The sequence below is a fragment of the Amblyraja radiata genome, chromosome 38 (genome assembly GCF_010909765.2).
Source record: "Amblyraja radiata isolate CabotCenter1 chromosome 38, sAmbRad1.1.pri, whole genome shotgun sequence".
NCBI lineage: Eukaryota > Metazoa > Chordata > Chondrichthyes > Rajiformes > Rajidae > Amblyraja > Amblyraja radiata.
The window spans coordinates 17,243,664-17,263,557 of NC_045993.1; the positions used below are offsets into that span (position 1 = coordinate 17,243,664).

General features: G+C 43.5%; 1 long non-coding RNA gene and 1 pseudogene across 1 annotated transcript in view; both read left to right on the top strand.

Moving 5' to 3' along the window:
- The window catches only part of LOC116966992, a 30,537-nt gene extending 10,900 nt beyond the window's left edge, over nt 1-19,637 (top strand). The window contains exons 2-3 of the long non-coding RNA XR_004410108.1: nt 10,748-10,936; nt 19,601-19,637. This is a non-coding gene — a long non-coding RNA (uncharacterized LOC116966992). The remainder of the gene's footprint in view (nt 1-10,747; nt 10,937-19,600) is intronic.
- Nucleotides 10,439-10,573, top strand: LOC116967172 (annotated as a pseudogene).
- Nucleotides 19,638-19,894: the final 257 nt, after the last annotated feature.

Consider the following 19,894-nt stretch of genomic DNA (forward strand, 5'->3'; position numbering starts at 1 on the left):
CCCTCGTCCCATATACCTGCGCTCAGACCATAACCCTCCATTCCTTTCCCATCCATATAACTATCCAATTTATTTTTAAATGATAAAAACGAACCTGCCTCCACCACCTTCACTGGAAGCTCATTCCACACAGCTACCACTCTCTGAGTAAAGAAGTTCCCCCTCATGTTACCCCTAAACTTCAGTCCCTTAATTCTCAAGTCATGTCCCCTTGTTTGAATCTTCCCTACTCTCAGTGGGAAAAGCTTTTCCACGTCAACTCTGTCTATCCCTCTCATCATTTTAAAAACCTATGTCAAGTCCCCCCTTAACCTTCTGCGCTCCAAAGAATAAAGCCCTAACTTGTTCAACCTTTCTCTGTAACTTAGTTGCTGAAACCCAGGCAACATTCTAGTAAATCTCCTCTGTACTCTCTCTATTTTGTTGACATCCGTCCTATAATTAGGCGACCAAAATTGTACACCATACTCCAGAATTGGCCTCACCAATGCCTTGTACAATTTTAACATTACATCCCAACTTCTATACTCAATGCTCTGATTTATAAAGGCCAGCACACCAAAAGCTTTCTTTACCACCCTATCTACATGAGATTCCACTTTCAGGGAACTGTGCACAGTTATTCCCAGATCCCTCTGTTCACCTACATTCTTCAATTCCCTACCATTTACCATGTACGTCCTATTTTGATTTTTCCTGCCAAGATGTAGCACCTCACACTTATCAGCATTAAACTCCATCTGCCATCTTTCAGCCCACTCTTCCAACTGGCATAAATCTCTCTGTAGACTTTGAAACTCTACTTCATTACCCGCAACCCCACCTATCTTAGTATCATCTGCATACTTACTAATCCAATTTACCACACCATCGTCCAGATCATTGATGTACATGACAAACAACAGTGGACCCAACACAGATCCCTGTGGCACCCCACTCGTCACTGGCCTCCAACCTGACAAACAACCATCCACCATTACTCTCTGGCATCTCCCATTCAGCCACTGTTGAATCCATCTTGCTACTCCACCATTAATACCCAACCATTGAACCTTCTTAACCAACCTTCCATGAGGAACCTTGTCAAAGGCCTTACTGAAGTCCATATACACAACATCCACTGCTTTACCCTCATCAATTTCCCGAGTAACATCTTCAAAAAATTCAAGATTAGTTAAACATGACCTTCCAGGCACAAATCCATGTTGACTGTTCCTAATCAGACCCTGTTTATCCAGATGCTTATATATATTATCTCTAAGTATTCTTTCCATTAATTTGCCCACCACTGACGTCAAACTAACAGGTCTATAATTGCTAGGTTTACTCTTAGACCCCTTTTTAAACAATGGAACAACATGCGCAGTACGCCAATCCTCCGGCACTATTCCCGTTTCTAATGACATTTGAAATATTTCTGCCATAGCCCCTGCTATTTCTACTAACTTCCCTCAATGTCCTAGGGAATATCCTGTCCGGACCTGGAGACTTATCCACGTTTATATTTCTCAAAAGTGTCAGTACTTCCTCTTCTTTGATCCTCATAGTTTCCATAGCTACTCTACTTGTTTCTCTTACCTCACATAATTCAATATCCTTCTCCTTGGTGAATACCGAAGAAAAGAAACTGTTCAATATCTCCCCCATCTCTTTTGGCTCTGCAGATAGTTGGCCACTCTGACTCTCTAATGGACCAATTTTATCCCTCGTTATCCTTTTGCTATTAATATAGCGGTAGAAACCCTTCGGATTTACTTTTACCTTACTTGCCAAAGCAACCTCATATCTTCTTTTAGCTTTTCTAATTTATTTCTTAAGATTCTTTTTACATTCTTTATACTCCTCAAGCACCTCATTTACTCCATGCTGTCTATAACTATTGTAGATCTCCCTCTTTTTCCGAACCAAGTGTCCAATTTCCCTTGAAAACCATGGCTCTTTACAATTTTTACGATTTCCTTTCAACCGAACAGGGACATAAAGATTCTGTACTCTTAAAATTTCACCTTTAAATGTACTCCATTTCTCTTCCACATCTTTCCCATAAAACAAACTGTCCCAATTTACTCCTTTTAAATCCTTTCACATCTCCTCAAAGTTAGCCTTTCTCCAGTCAAAAATCTCAACCCTAGGTCCAGTTTTGTCCCTCTCCATAATTATATTGAAACTAATGGTATTGTGATCACTGGACCCGAACTGTTCCCCAACGCATACCTCTGCCACCTGACCCATCTCATTTCCTAACAGGAGGTCCAGTACCGCCCCTTCTCTAGTAGGTACTTCTATGTATTGTTGCAAAAAACTATCCTGCACACATTTTACAAACTCCAACCCATGCAGCCCATTTACAGAATGTGTTTCCCAGTCTATGTGTGGAAAATTGAAATCTCCCACAATCACTACCTTGTGCTTACTACTAATATCTGCAATCTCCTTACATATTTGCTCTTCCAATTCTCGCTCCCCATTTGGCGGTCTATAATAAGTGTTGCTACCCCTTTCCCATTTCTCAGTTCCACCCAAATAGCCTCCCTAGACGAGCCCTCTAATCTATCCTGCCAAAGCACTGCTGTAATATATTCCCTGATAAGCAATGCAACACCTCCACCTCTTGCCCCTCCAATTCTATCACACCTGAAGCAACGAAATCCTGGAATATTTAGTTTCCAATCACAGCCCTCCTGCAACCATGTTTCACTGATCGCCACAACATCATACTTCCAGGTGTCAATCCAGGCTCTAAGTTCATCCACTTTTCTTACAATGCTCCTAGCATTAAAATATACACATTTAAGAAACCCACCCTCTCTTATTCTCTGATTATTTTCTTTTTCTTCTCTCTCCCCTACATTTTGGGTCAGAGTGCTACCATTCTCTGCCCCCTGCTTCACACACTGACTGCTAGCTTTCCCAATTTGAGTCCCTCCCCCCAACCATACTAATTTAAAGTCTCCCCAGGAGCCTTTGCAAATCTCCCCGCCAGGATATTGGTCCCCCTTGAGTTCAAGTGCAACCCGTCCTTTCTGTACAGGTCGCACCTTCCCCAAAAGAGGTCCCAATGATCCAGAAACTTGAATCCATACCCACTGCACCAGTCCCTCATCCACGCATTTATCCTCCACCTCGCTCCATTCCTACTCTCACTGTCGCGTGGCACAGGCAGTAATCCTGAGATTGTTACCTTTCCAGTCCTTCTCCTTAACTCTCTACCTAACTCCCTAAATTCTTCTTTCAGGACCTCTTCTCTTTTTTTACCTATGTCGTTGGTACCTATATGCACCACAACCTCAGGCTCCTCTCCCTCCCATTTCAGGATTTCTTGGACACGTTCAGACACATCCCTGACCCTGGCACCAGGGAGGCAAACTACCATCCGGGACTCCTGTCTGCGTCCACAGAATCGCCTATCCGACCCCCTGACTATAGAGTCCCCTATTACAATTGCCCTCCCCTTCTTTTCCTTACCCTTCTGAGCAACCGGACCGGTCTTTGTGCCAGAGGCCCGGCCGCTGTCGCTGCCCCCAGGTAGGCTGTCTCCCCCACCCTTACTCAAGCATGAGTACTTATTTTCAAGGTGTACAGCCACCGGGGTACTCACCAGTCCCTGCCTCTGCCCGTTGCCCTTCCTAACTGTGACCCAGTTTTCTGTCTCCCGTGGTCTTGGAGTGACCACCTCCCTGTAACTCCTTTCTATGACCTCCTCGCTCTCCCTGAGCAGACAGAGGTCATCGAGTTGCTGTTCCAGGTTCCTGACATGGTCCCTTAGGAGCCCCATCTCGACGCACCTTGCGCAGATGTGGACGTCTGGAGGGCACTCCGACTCCATGACCTCCCACATCTGACATCCAGAACAGTAAACTGCCCTGGCCCTCATTTTCCCCCTTATCCAAATACAATAAAGCCTTACAATTACAATACAAATACAATACAAGCCAATCAGCTGCTTCCGCTGGTCCTCTTCCACCAATCAGAGGCTTCCACCAGAATCAGAATCCTTCTCTGGAAGTGAGATGGAACGTTGCAGATTTGGGTAACTCACACCTTATTCTATGATTCTTATAATCCCAGACAAAACTTGTAACGATGGAGTCGACTTTTTTGAAAAAAGTTTTTGGGATATATATCGGAATTAATTGAAGTAGGTACAGCAGTTGCGGTAAAAAAATCATTTTTATAGCATTAATTCTCCCAAGCATAGAAATGGGGAGTGTTTTCCAGTATTGAATATTCTTATGTAGTTTATTCAGTAAGGGTGGGAAATTTAGTTTAAATAAAGAGGTATATGTCTTAGTTACATAGATTCCTAAGTATTTAAATTTATCTTTAACTATTTTAAAAGGGGATTGTTGTATTGTATGTAAATTGAATTTTTGTTATTGGCATGATTTCGCTTTTATTCCAATTAATTCTATATCCCGAAAACTGACCAAATTGAGTTATTAGATTTAATAGGTTTGGAATACTAGTTTCTAATTTTGTAATATATATTAGTACATCATCTGCATATAAGGAGATTTTATTCCTTGTGTCTCTAGTATTGTATCCAAATATTCCTGGATGGTTTCTAACGCTTTCTGCTAGGGGTTCGATTGCAAGAGCAAATAATAGTGGGGATAGTGAGCATCCTTGTCTACAGCCTCTAGAGATTAAATTTAGTTGATAACATTTTGTTTGTTAATATTCTAGCTGTTGGATTAGAATATAACAATTTAACCCATGTACAGTACTTCTCTCCTAGTTGAAATTTTTCCATCACCGAAAATAAATATGGCCATTCTACCTGGTCAAATGCTTTTTCAGCATCTAACGAGATAATTGCTAGCTCTGCGTTAGGGATTCTATTGGAGCATATAATATTAAATAATCTTCTCAGATTATAAAATGAATACCGTTTGGGGATAAACCCTGTTTGGTCGGGATGTATTAATTTGCTGATCACTAAGCTCAATCTATTAGATAGAATTTTAGTTAATATTTTCTGATCAGTATTTAAGAGGGCTATAGCTCTGTATGAACCTGGGTCTTCAAGATCCTTGTCCGTTTTTGGTATGAGTATGATTGTAGATTCATTTAGAGTTTCTGGGAGTTTCTGTTGAGTATAAGCGTATTTGTACATTGTCTGTAGGCGTGGGGAAAGCAAATCATAATTTTTTAAATAAAATTCAGAATTTAGACCATCGGGTCCTGCAGACTTTCCGTTTTTTAAAGATTTGATCGACTCTTCGAAGTCTTTTATTCTCTCTTTCTGATCTAGACCCGCAAACTTACAATTCTGTAAAAATGTTTCCATTCCCGTTGATTGTTCTGTTATTTTAGATGAATACAATTTTTGGTAGTATTGTAGAAATCTATCATTAATATCTTTAGGCAGTGTTAATGTTTCTCCCTTCTGTTCTAATTTTGTATATTGTTTTTTCCCCATCCAATTTGCGAAGTTGACGCGCTAATAGTTTTTGTGGTTTATCACCAAATTCAAAATTTAATTGTTTTGTATGTTGATACAGTTTTATAATTTGGTCTGAATATATCTTGTTTAATTTATATTTCAATACTGCAATTTTATTGTGTTTTATCGTGGATGGTGCTGCTGCATTTTCTGTGTCTAATTGCTTTATTTCCATTTCCAGTTTCTGTTGTTTGGCCCTATTCTCTTTATTAAAAAATGATTGGGAAGAAATTAATGCTCCTCGTACAAATGCTTTAAATGTTTCCCAAAGAAGGGAAGCAGAGATTTCAGGGCTATCGTTAGCCTCAAAATGTTTTTAAATCTGTTTTACTAGGTATTCATTACATAACTTTTCTTTTAAGATTTGGGGATTAAATCTCCATTGTGACTGTGTCTCTGCCATTCTGTTTACTTTGATCATAAATGTTAATGGAGCGTGGTCTGAGATTATGATGTTATGATATTGTGAGTTATAGGTAAATGGGATAACTTTTGAATCTACTAAAAAATAGTCTATCCTTGAGTAAGTTTTATGTACTGGTGAGTAAAATGAATATTCTCGGCCCGATGGATTTTCAATTCTCCAAACGTCCTTAATATTAGTAGTATTAATGTATGAATTTAAAAATTCACTTGATCGAGATTTTAGTTTTCTTTGAGTTGATGATCTATCCAAACAAGCATCCAATGTACAATTTAAATCTCCACCGATTATTAAGTTTTGTTGTGTTCATTCCGGGATATTGTTAAGAATTCTCTTAAACAGAGGGCTATCAAAATTTGGTCCATACACATTGAGGAGAGTCACTTTTTTTAAGTATAACTCCCCTATTATTACAATATATCTGCCTTCAATGTCTTCTATCGTTGATATATGTTTAAAGGGTATACCTTTACGAATTATTATTGCAACACCTCTAGATTTATGTGAGAATGAAGAGTGGTACGCTTTAGCAATCCATTTTGCTTTCAATCTGTGTTGTGCTTTCTTTTTAAGATGTGTCTCCTGGAGAAATATTATATCTGTTTTCAATGATTTTAAATGAGCTAACACTTTGCCTCTCTTGATAGGTTCATTAATTCCCTTGACATTCCAACTACAGAATTTAATTCCCTCACCCCCAATTTTTATATTCATGTCTTGCATCTTGTGATTAAGTGGTAGAGCAGATGATTCAGCACACTCAACCCTACCTTATACTTAAACATCAGGTAGATGAATTTTAGGTCACGTCTGTTTTCCATCCGAACATATCTCCTTAAATAAAATATGCAATTCCATTCCAAATACAAAATATAATATGATCTAAGATAAAAAAAAGTGATAGCAAATTGGGTTAGTAAAGTGTGGAAAGTAAAAAAGAAAAGCAACTACAACTACAATTAGTGCAGTTAGTGATAGCCACCCTAATGTGGCTAAGCATCTATGGACTTCCGTAGCTTTTGGTTTATAAAAATACTAGCTCCGTACTTTCCTTGAAAGGAAAGTTTCCAATTCGATGCAAACAATTTGTGGGGGGAAAGAAATAATGATTATATTCCATTAATGGTATAATTAGTAGTCTCAAATTGAAATGTTAGTTTTGTATAATATAAACATTTATCAAAGAATAATCAAAAACAAAAACATCAGAGAGAGAGCCACCATACATTTCTCATTATAAAATACCTGAATCACACTTTACTTATATTTCATACTTTTAGTTAATTCTTAAATCTAAATCTTATTATCAATAGTTAGTGTTAGTTAGTATTCTTGATTATTAATAGTTGTTAGAAGTTAGTACTAAAATGTAAATATTATATATCCGTTGCTGGATATTTACCCAATTCTTATTGCGAATTTTAGGCAACTCTTAAATATAATAGTTTAAAGTTTAGAGTTCCATATCTTCTCTGCGAGATAGCAGTATCCAGGTAGGTGTTAAGTGATCTTGTCCTTGATTTTCTTGGCAAATTCAAATGCTTTCGTGTACTTGATGAAGAAGTATTCCTTCTTCTCGTAACTAACTCTTAGTGTTGCGGGGTATAACAGTCCATATCTCAGATTCTTTATGTTCTTCAGTATTCTTCTTGTTTCTGTGAACAATGCTCTTTTCTTAGCAACTTCCACAGGATAATCTCTGAATACGCTAATCTTGTCTCCTTCATATACAAGATTTCTGCTTTTGCCAATTTTCCTCATCATGTCATCCAATACATGGTCACATTGGACCTTTACTATCATTGTTCTTGGAGGGTCGCCCACCTTTGGGGGACGTCTCGGCACTCTGTGCGCTCGGGCAAGTAATGGCGCCTGGTCCAGGTTCAAAATTGTTTTCAGTACATCTGCAGCAAATTCACGGGGGTCACGAGTCCCCTCTCTGCCTTCCTGGATGCCCACGATTCTTAAGTTCTGACGCCTCTGTCGTCCCTCCAAGTTTGTACATTTTTCGGTTATTTGACGCAATAACTTTGATAGGCGTTGGTTCTCAGTGATGAGTTGTTTTGTAGTTGCGGTGCTTGTCTCAGCAAGTTCCTCAAGTTCTTTTACAATTTTGTGGTGTTGGTTTAATGTCTGGAAGATAGGTTCAAGTTTAGAATCAAATCTGGATTCCATCATATTCAGTTTTTCATTTACTTCTTCAACATTTTGAGCCATATTTCTTTCCATATCTAATTTCCAGTCTTCAAGGACTTCGTGTACAATCTCTGTAACATCTTCTTTAATTTGTTCTTTAATTTCTTTTTTAAAAGATGTCAGCTCCTCTTTAAAGTTCTGTCTAAGATTTTTAAGTTCCTCCTTAAGAAACGTTTTTAATTCTTCCAACTCAGTCTTTTTCTTCTTCTTTGAGATGTCTTCTCGGGATGCTGTTAAACCTGAGGCCGAGGCTTCAGTTGGGCCTACCTCTTTAGTCTTGCCGTTTTTTTGTCTTGTGGGGGGGAGTATGCTGAGTCGACATACTGCCGGTGTCGCGCGCCTGATGACGTCACGGGTTTACTGCAAAACAATCGGTGCCGTTTTCTGCAGGTAGGATCTGTCTTTTCCCCCCGTTTTTTCGTTTTTTTTCACGGAGCTAGTTGGCGCGAGTCTCTCCTACTCCATAGCACCACCGGAAGTGTCAGCATGGATTTATGATGGGGAAATGTTGTATATGAGAATACGATTAGCATATTGAAATATCTTGTGCAATTGTACTCATGCGCAGAGACTAAAGATGGCGATTTCAATACAAGAAGCTTGTTAAGTACCTGTGTGTTCCGAGTCTTATTTAAGTCGGTTTCCAGCTCCAATACATAACAATTTGGAGACGAGGATGTCGATTCCGTTAGCAGGAACAGAATTGCGGCCGTTTTGAGGCTTTTCTCAAGATCGAACAGAAAGTTAAAGACACGTATGTATTTGGCAGGCAAAAAGGTGGAACGGGAACGCACGATGGCCAGGCAACAAGCTGTGCTGTAGCGGGGCAGCGCAGCTAGAAACTAGAAGCCCAGGAAGCAGAACGATGGTGGTTGCTTACCTTAAATGCTTTCAAATGCCGTGCAGCCCACGGCCGAGTCCAGTAACCGCCACCGACGTCGAATGAGTGTCCAGTGCCGTGCAGCCCACGGCCGAATCGCCACCAATGACGAGAAGCCGAGTCTCCGAGAGGCAGCGCCGGTGATAACGGGGTGACACATCGGTAAGCGGTGCAGCCCGTGAAGCCAGCAAAGCCAGCCCGTGAGGACAGCCCGAGAAGTCACCGATGCAGAGAAGTCTAGAGATAGTCAAGTCGGACCGGTGAATTAATCGTAGCAAAAGCTGGACTTTACGATAACAATAATTAAGAGGATATACGTGTGCATTGCATGTATATGGCTTGAAATATATTGGTATATTATTATATTAGTACATTATTAATATTAGTATGTTGGTGTAAATTGATTATTAGTATATTATATTGGTATATTAGTATAAATCGATTAGTATAAGAGGATTATTAGTAGTGAATTTACTGGATAACTGCTCAGTGATATATTTAAAGGAATTAAGTCCATTGCAGAGAACATTGTGTAAGAGAACGGCACGTTGTGTACCTGAGTAGCAACAGTGTAACCATGGCTAATCTAATAGTAGGGAATGTGCCCCAGTTAGAATCTGGTTATACTTTTGAGGAATGGAGGCTTGGTTCACTTCAAATGATATCACTACAGAAGAGAAGCAAAGAGCATTGTTCCTTAGGAAGCAAGGGTTATCACACCCTAAGGGCATTGCTGCAGCCAGCTAAGCCGGCTAGTAAAACGAACAAGGAATGTAAGGAGGCTTTACATGCTCACTTCTTGCCAAGACCCAACAGAAATAGTGCAAAGATGTCGATTTTATACATGCACACCAGCAAATGAAACAATCCCTCAGTTCCTGCCATTCAGAAGAGGACCCGTTAATTCCTACTCTTTGCTTCCTGTCTGCCAACCAGTTCTTAATCCATGTCAATACCCTACCTCCAGTACCACGTGCTCGAATTTTGCACAATCTCTTGCCAATGGGTTTTTGAAAATGCAGAATTACCACATCCACTGGCTCTTCCTTATCCATTCCACTTCCTCAAAAAATTCCAGAAGATTATTCCAGAAGAAAATTTCAAGCATGATTTCCTGTTATGTATTGGTGCTGGAAACGGACTTACGTCACGCAGGTGGCGCACGAGGATTTTGTGCAGTACGAAATCCTGGAACGCCGCGCGATATCGCGTGCACTCCACACCTGTCCATGCGCCCGTCCCGCGCTACCCACACGCTACCCGTGTGTCACAACGCGGCAACCACATATTTGTGGATGCACCTGGAGTATCGTGTGCAGTTTTGGTCTCCTAATTTGAGGAAGGATATTATTGCTATTGAGGGAGTGCAGCGTAGGTTCACCAGGTTAATTCCCGGGATGGCGGGACTGACATATGATAAAAGAATGGGTCAACTGGGCTTGTATTCGCTGGAATTTAGAAGGATGAGAGGTGATCTTATAGAGACATATAAAATTCTTAAAGGTCCCTTATCTAGGGACCATATATTAAATTGATTTTTGGAACAGGGAGATGGAATAGGGGCTTGCTCCGTCCACTCCACGCATCGACCCAGTATTGCAGTGCCTCTGGGAACGGTGCATTTCCCTTTTGGGAGATTTTCAAAGTTCAAAAGAAAAGACAAAAATTCCCTCACGCTTGCTCAAAAGCTGCTTGAGCAAGCGTGTCTGCCTGCTGCCCTCTCTCAGTCTGCGTCTGCGTGCGTGCGTGTCTGTTGACAGACTGCTCAAGTCAAATGCTCTGCCTTCCTTTATTTCACCAGTGGATACTTTCAAGGGAAAAGAGGTCGCATTTCAACCCAAACTTCCTGAAGGAGAAAAAAATCTTCAGCAAATTCTTCAAAGTCACAATTGTCAGCTCTGCCAATCAAGTCGCCACAATCGGGGTGATGTCGGTCTGAAGAGAAGAGACTAAGCTGCACGTCAACCACAGCGAGTACCACACCGCTAAGGTAGGACTCACTGACTCTGACGGGGGCAGGGGTGAATTTAGCACCATTGAGCAGCCGGAGGGCGAGCCATGGTTTGGTCAATGTGGCGGACCCGTCTCCCCGACAGAAGCCCTGGCCACACGTTCTGGGAGCGTGGTCTGGTGGGCGGCCGGCGCACTGCGCTGTCGGCTGTGTATTGGCAAGGCCTCTGTCTGTCTGTCTGTCTGTCGCTAGTGTGCCTGGATTGGTCGGAGGGTGCGTGGGTGGCACCAGAGGTAATGACAAGGCCTTTAAGGATTTGTCACGAGCCAGGTTTAAGGCTGAGGAGGAGAGGCAGCAAGCAGCTGGATGGCTGGCTGGCTGGTGGAGGGGAAAGGCAAGGCCAGGGGAGCAACTTTTCAAAGTTGCTCTGAGAAGCCTCTCACGTGTTTGCAAGAAGTCTTCAGGACTTAATTGGAAAGCTAGGCTAAGGAAAGGAGAGGGGAAGAAATGCAATCCGTGGTCGAGCTACGGAACCTGTGTTCCTGTGCCCAGTGGAGATGTCAGCATGAATTTATGATGGGGAAATGTTGTGTATGAGAATATGATTAGCATATTGGAATGTCTTGTGCAATTGTACGCATGTGCAGAGAGACTCAAGATGGCGATTTCATTACAAGAAGCTTGTTAAGTACCTGTGTGTTCCGAGTCTTATTTAAGTCTGTTTCCAGCACCAATACATAACAATTTGGAGACAAGGATGTAAATTCCGTTAGCAGGAACAGAATTGCGATCATTTTGAGGCTTTTCTCAAGATCAAACAGATAGTTAAAGACAAGTATGTATTTGGCGGGCAAAAAGTTGGAATGGGAACGCACGATGGCCAGGCAACAAGCAGTGCTGTAGCGGGGCAGCGCAGCTAGAAGCTAGAAACTAGAAGCCCAGCAAGCAGAACTACGACGGTGGTTGCTTAATTTAAACGCTTTCCAGTGCCGTGCTGACCACGGCCAAGTCCAGTAACCGCCACCGACGTCAAGTGAGTGTCCAGTGCCGTGCAGCCCACGGCCGAACCGCCACCAATGAAGAGAAGCCGAGTCTCCGAGAGCCAGCGCCGGTGATAACGGGGGGACACATCGGTAAGCGGTGCAGCCCGTGAAACCAGCAAAGCCAGCCCGTGAGGACAGCCCGAGAAGTCACCGATGCACCGGAGTCCAGAGACAGTCAAGTCGGACCGGTGAATTAATTGTAGCAAAAGCTGGACTTTACGAATTTAATGTATTGTTCATTGATAACAATAATTTAGAGGATTATATACACACAGTTCTCAAAAAACACGCCAAACTATTTGATAACAGCACCCATGGAGTACTGAAGGGATACCAAGCCAACGTGTATCCGCAAGACGAAAACAGTGAAGCAGTTTTACAAGGCAGTCTGTTTCATATGCTGCTAGAAAGCAGATTGATGCCGCTTTTGGATGACTTGCTGCAGGATGGCATTATCAAGCTGATGAAGACAGCAGATTTCGCATGCCCGATCATAGCTGTTCCGAAACCGAATGGGAGCATGAGAGTCTTTGGCAATTACAAGCTCACAGCAAATAAGGTGCTGAAATAGGAATAGTATCCACTTCCAACGTTGGAGGATCTCCTGCAGGAACTAGAAGGAGGAGAAAAGGTCTCTAAATTAGACCTCTCCCATGCCTATCATCAGATAGAGTTATGGACCTGTCCCACTTGGCCGTCATTTGCGCGCCATTTACGCGACCTCCAAAAATGAGGTCGTCGCGTTGTGATGCACTGGTAGCGCGGGACGGGCGCATGGAGAGGTGTGGAGTTGCACGCGGTATCGCCCGGCGCTCCAGGATTTCGTGTTGTATGAAATCCTCGTGCGCCACCTGCGTGACGTAAGTCTGTTTCCACCACCAATACATAACAGGAAATCATGTTTGAATTTTTCTTCTGGAATTTTTTGAGGAAGTGGAATGGATAAGGGAGAGCCAGTAGATGTGGTGTATCTGGACTTTCAAAAAGCCTTTGACAAGGTCCCACCCACAAGATTAGTGTGCAAAATTTGAGTACGTATTGGAGGTAGGGTATTGACATGGATAAAGAACTGTTTGGCAGACAGGAAGCAAAGAGTAGGAATTAACAGGTCCTCTTCTGAATGGCAGGCAGTGACTAGTGGGGCGCCACAAGGCTTAGTGTTGGCACCCCAGTTATTTGTAATATATATTAACGATTTAAACGAGGGAATTAAATGCAACATCTCCAAGTTTGCGGATGACCCAAAGCTGGGTGGCAGTGTGAGCTGAGAGTAGGATGCTATGAGGCTGCAGGGTGATTTGGGTGAATGGGCAGATGAAATATAATGTGGATAAATGTAAGGTTATCCACTCTGGTGGCAATAACAGAATGGCAGATTATTAATTGAATGGTGTCAAGTTTAGGAGAAGGGGAGGTGCAACGAGACCTGCGTGTGCTTGTACATCAGTCTCTGAAAGTAAGTGGCCGGAGGGAGAGCGATGACTTGGTCAATGTGGCGGACCCGTCCCCCCGACAGAAGCCCTGGCCGCACGTTCTGGGAGCGTTGACGGGAGGGCGGCTGGCGCACTGCGCTGTCGGCTGTCGGCGTCCGTCTGTCCAGTGTGCCAGGATGGGTCGGGGGGTGGGTGGCCAGCTTCAGAAGTAATGACAAGGCCAGCCACCTTTGTGGATTTGTCACGAGCCAGCTTTAAGGCTGGCTGGCTGGTGGAGGGGAAAGGCGAGGCCAGGTGAGCATGAGCAGAGTTTTGCGCAGGAGGCGACTTTTGCAAGTTGCTCTAAGAAGCCTCTCATCCAGTTTGGTGGCAAGAACAGGAAGGCAGATTATTATCTATGTCAGTTTAGGAAGAGGAGGTGCACCGAGACCTGGGTGTGATTGTACATCAGTCACTGAAAGGAAGCATGCAGGTACAACAGGCAGTGAATCATTGCGAGAGGATTTGAGTTTAGGGGCAAGGAGGTCCTACTGCAGTACTGTCTGAAGAAGGGTTTCGGCCTGAAACGTTGCATATTTCCTTCGCTCCATAGATGCTGCTGCACCCGCTGAGTTTCTCCAGCTTTTTTGTGTACCTGAGGTCCTACTGCAGTTGTAATTGGGCCCTGGTGAGACCGCAAGTATTGTGTGCAATTTTAGTCTCATAATTTGAGGAAGGACATTATTGCTATTGAGGGAGTGCAGCAGTTAATTCCCGGGATAGCGGGACTGACATATGATGAAAGAATGGGTCGACTGGGCTTGTATTCGCTGGAATAGAAGGATGAGAGGGTATCTCATTGAAACATAAAATTCTTAAAGGATTGGACAGGCAAGATGCAGCAAAAATATTCCCTGTGTTGGGGGAGTCCAGAACCAGGGGTCACAGTTTAAGAATAAGGGGTAGGCCATTTAGGACTGAGATGAGGCAAAATGTTTTCACCCAGAGAGTTGTGAATCAGTGGAATTCTCTGCTACAGTAGGCAGTGGAGGTCAATTCACTGGATGTTTTCAAGAGAGTTAGATTTAGCTCTTTGGGTTAAATCTAACTGCTTTGCATGTATTTATGAGACGCAGGCAGGCAGGCCTCACCTCACCTCACAGGATTCACTCTTTTTTGAAGCCCTTCAATTTCTGCTCGCCCCATGAGATCAGGACCCACCCCAACACAACCTAACCCAACGGTGGTGTGAGCATTGGATTCTCCAATTTGAGGTCAAAATTGAAAAAAAAACAGCCTGATTTATTAAAACATGTCTGCCAATGCTCAGTGAATGGGATGGCTGAAATTGCTTCACAGCCATCAGGCAATCAATCGAATGCTCGACAGGCAGCACCTCATGTCAGCATCGATCACAAGCCTATTGCATACCTTTGATTTAAGAGTTACCATGGTTGAGAATCCAGCCTCACAGCGATAGGTTGAGGGGGACTGGACCAAAGGATCAGGGCCTTCTTCGAAAGAACAGGACAGTCTTTCACTTTCAGCCTAGACGTGGCAAGCTCTTGTTCCATGAAGCCACTCTTGAGCTGCACATCTTCACAAATTTGGTAAAATTCAACCTTCGCAGTCACGTCAGTATCGCTGATGGCACCGTCTTCAATGGAAAAGAGTCGGATAATCCACACATCACGAGAGCGGTCGTCCAGTCTGGAGAAGTAACTTTCGATGGATTCACTAATTGCCAGAATGTGGGTTGAGATCTCTTCGTGGAAGTGGCATTCAGCATCTGGCGTAGCATCCAGGAGAGTCGTCATCTCAGGGAAGATAGTTGTGTCACCGTCCTGGGCTCTTCTCTGATAAAGATAAATCTTCCTCCTGAACGCTGCCACTTTGTCACGAGCATTGGGAGGTTTCCTTGAAGTGACAGGTTCAAGGAATTCACCTCGGCGAAGTCAGCCAAGTAAGCAACCTTCATCAAGAACAGTTCATCCTGCATCTTTTCATGAAGCTGATTCTCCTTCTCGGTACACCCTCTCTCCAAGAACAGCGCTATTTCCTCTTGTGAATCACACGATTGAGAACTCTACCATGCAAAAGCCAGCGCACCTCTGTGTGAAATATCAGAACAGTAAAATCGGTGCCCATTTTTTCACAAATGACTTTGAAGATTCTTGAATTTGTTGCGCTCCCTCAGATGTGGTTCACAATCTTCACCACATCTGAAAGCACTTCTCGAAGACCAGGATGGAGAGTTTTCATCGCTAAAGCATGGCGATGTATCATGCAGTGGGTGAAGGAGACATGGGGAGCGACATCCTTCACGAAGGCTTTGAAGCTGGATCTGCATCCGACCATGGAAGGTGCCACATCTGTGCACACCCCGACAAGGCGTTCCCAGCCAAGCTCATGTTTGATGAGGAAGGCTTCCAGCATTCTGAACACATCTTCTTCCCGAGTGGTAGTGGCCAATGGCTCTGAGAACATGTACTCTTCCTTCATGGCTTCTCCATCGAGGTAACGAATGTAGATTAGCAGTTGGGAACATGAGGTAACATCTGTTGACTCGTCCAGTTGCAGGGAATACACTGGACTGCTCTTCACAGTGAACACTACTTGCAGCAGAATATTACTCATATCCGAGATTCGACTTTTGACTGTCATTCAAAAGGGAAATCTGCCTGAACTTGTTTGACTGCTGTTCCCCCAGCACCAACATTGCTGCTTCGAGAAGGCATGGCTTGATAAGCTCTTCACCGATGCTGTGAGGTTTCTTAGTCTGTGCGATTCGATGAAGCCTCCAACGTTGCTTCATTTTGATGAGCGCAGTGAGCCGTCGAATCGATGCGGGAACCCTTGAATGCGGCTGCTTTTAGTTTGAAATAGTCCACGCCCTTCCCCGCCAGGTCGCTGTGACAAGACTCCAAATGGATTTTCAGTTTGCTGGGCTTCATGCACTCATGGCTCAAAACCTTGGCACAGACAACACATTGACCACGGATTTTTGAACAGTGCTTGTGAAGCCGAACTTGAGAAATGCTTCATTATACGTGCTCGTCTTGGAAGACAAGGTTCACAAAACACACGATATACGCAGGGCCTCAGGGGAATTTTATCAGTGGGTACAAAGTTTATTTCAGGCCCCCTACCCTTCTCCATTAGTCATCCTGTTTTTATCTAGTATGGGTTTTATGCCATGAGCTGTAGCCTGTAAGGCAAAAAGGGGTATGGAAGATGAGGGGGGTGGAATTGAGCGCTCTGTTGATTTTCTGCATTTGAGGCCTTATGCTCCTATACTCCCTCCATGATAAATATAAGTAAATATAAATAAAATAAAAAAGATCAGAAAGCTCATTTGTTTTGAACATCTTTGTTTATGCTACAATACAGATAAGGAGAAAGAATTCACATTGAAACATCCTTTTATATTTCAATTCAGATCAGATCATCAGAAGACATAATTATTAGTGAAAAGTAAAAGAAGGTAGATAAGCTTAGTATTTGCTTTAAATAAAGAGCTTTCCTGACCTTTTTTGTGAAAAATTTCGAATCACAGCATGAAAATGTATTGTTCTGGCAATGTTTGATTCAATACTTAGCCTGGCCAAATCCACAAGACGTTCCTGAGACATTGTAGACCTTAAATAATTCTTAATCAGCTTGAGTTTGCTAAATGATCTCTCTGCAGAAGCTACTGTTGCTGGAATTGTTAATAGTATTCTTTAGCCAACTCAAACATTTGGAAACAGGTCACCAAGTCTGAAGAAGGGTTTTGGCACGAAACATTGCCTATTTCCTTCGCTCCATAGATGCTGCTGCACCCGCTGAGTTTCTCCAGCACTTTTGTCTATCACCAAGTCTATACTCAGTTAAAAAGTTCAACAGATCTAATGGTTTTAACTGCATTTACAAAATTCATCCTCCCACTAATACACACTCACATACACACACACCCACCCACACACTCACCCACCCACTCACACACACACACCCACTCACTCACACGCACACACCCACTCACCCACCCACACTCACACACACCCACTGACACACACACCCACACCCGCTGACACTCACCCACACCCAAGCGACTGAAACAGCCGCGGCTGCTGCCTCTTCAGAAAGCCACCGATGCTGCTGCCCTTATCTCTACCCCAGCGCCCCACTGGCCTCCACCAGCGACTCCACCGACCCTCGCCTCTCCACTGGCCACCAGTGGGCTAGAACCGTAACCTCACCAGAGCTCCTGGCGCAGCACCAGGCCCACAATCTCCACCATGCAGACAGCAGAGAGGAACAGAGAAAGAGGGAGGGAGTAAGTTATGGAGGGAGGGAGGGAAGGGGGGAAGAGTGAGAGGGAGGGAGGGAGGGACAAAGAGAGGGAGAGAGACTGAGACACATGAGAGCAGTTGAAAAAACAAAGACAACGAAAGCTGTTGGGGGCAACGAAAGTTGCCTTGCATAACACTGTAGAAGTGAGTAATAGAAGCAGGCAGCTACGTTGTAATTACATAGATCTGATTTGCCTTCTTCTTCTTTGTGTTGTGAACGTGTGCCCGTGAAAAAAACCCAACAAATAGCACGCAGGAAATACCATCAAATTCCACGTAATTTGGGATTCTATTTAAGGATAATTTTTTTGAGGTGTGGAAGTACTTGAAGGAGATGAGACGGAGCCGTTCACACCTTTTGTTTGTTTGCTTTTTTTCTCTGTGTCATTACAATGGCTCAGTGGCTGTGCTTCCCTTGGAGAAGCTGCCTTGCCTGTATTTGTGAGACGCAGGCAGGCAGACCTCACCTCAGAGGGTTCACTCTTGTTTGAAACCCTTCAATTTGCGCTTGCCCCATGCGATTCTCATTGTCCAATTTGTGGTCAAAACTCTCTTTCCCTCCCATTGGCAAGCGCAATATATTTCAAGGGGGCTAGAATACAAAAACAGGGATGTAATGCTGAGACTCTATAAGGCGCTGGTCAGGCCGCATTCGGTGCATTGTGAGCAATTTTGGGCACCATATCTGAGGAAGGATGTGCTGGCTCTGCATAGGGTGCAGAGGAGGTTTACAAGAATGATGCCAGGAATAAGTGGGTTAACATATAATGAGTGTTTGACGGCACTGGAGCTAGATATTGTGGAATTTTTATGGACATCTTCAACCCCTCATTACTAAGGTCCACGGTTCCCACCTGCTTTACAACATTAAAGAACTTTGAACATTCCATGAATTGGTATGGTTTAGTTTAGAGATAAAGCATGGAAACAGGCCTGTTGGCCCATCGAGTCCATGTTGTGCAGCAATCATTTGTACACGAGTATCCTACATGAGTATGTCCATGAATACTTCTACATGTGTGCAGTCGAGAGCATGTAGATTGGTTACATCTCGGGCTGGTTCAGCTTCTCAAACTCCTAGAAACAAAGATTACAAGGAATGGTGGACACTGCCCAGTCCATCACACGTACTGACCCTTCCACAATTGAAGGGATCTACAGGAGGCACTGTCTCAAAGGCATCATCAAGGACCCCCACCACCTTGGCCCCGTTGCACATTTACTCGTACCATCAGCAAGAAGGTACAGGAGTCTGAAAGCCTCGACGTCTAGTTTCAAGAACAGTTTCTTCCCAACAACCATCAGGCTCATGAACATTACAAAACAAACTAAACTATGAAGTGTCTTTGTTGCAGATTTTGGGCTTTTTGCACTAATATTGATTGGGGTTTACAATTTGTTGGTGTTTGTGAGGTTATATACGAGTACTGTGTTTACTGTCGTTGTGCTGTTGGTACATATGACAATTGGGTGGCTGAGTTCAGGTACGTGTCAGTCAGTGCTATATGGATGTTTGCGGACACGTGCGGGAGTTGGAGGGGGGAGGGTGGGTGTCGGTGCTGGTGTCATATTGACGAGATGCTGTTCTACGAGTGGTCTTGGCTGGATAGGTGGGGAGTGCTTTAGTGGTGGTGATCATGAATGAGTTTGAATTGGCATTATCACAGTCAGCTCTCTAAATTGGAGGACGGCGATATTACAAGACAGAGAGGAGATTCGGCAAAAGTGGATGAAATCTGCCACTTGGGGCGAATGCAGGAAAAAAGATTGTGCAAATATAGACACACAAAATGCTGGAGTAACTCAGCGGGTCAGGCAGCATCTCTGGAGTGACGTTTCGGTTCGAGACCCTTCCTACTGGATTTATTCTTTCTCTTTCCATAGACTTCATTTAATCTAATTTGGGTTATTTTACAGATGAATGCAAGCAACAGGATATCTGAACAGAGGATGCATGGATTTCTTCCCCTCCCCTTTCCTTTGATTAACTTTCCGAATTCCAATCAGTACCAGAAGAATTACTGCAGTCATGTGACATTCTATGTTAACGGTGATATCTACGGATATGAACAGCAGTTCATTTACAATGTACTTTCTGGTCATATCGCCGGCCGACATTACCCTGCTTCAGTGCCGGACTGGCGAGGAGAGGGGTGTCAATTCGCCTGTCGATCCACAAGTCCAAGGGGCTTGCCTGGATTGGGGCAATGC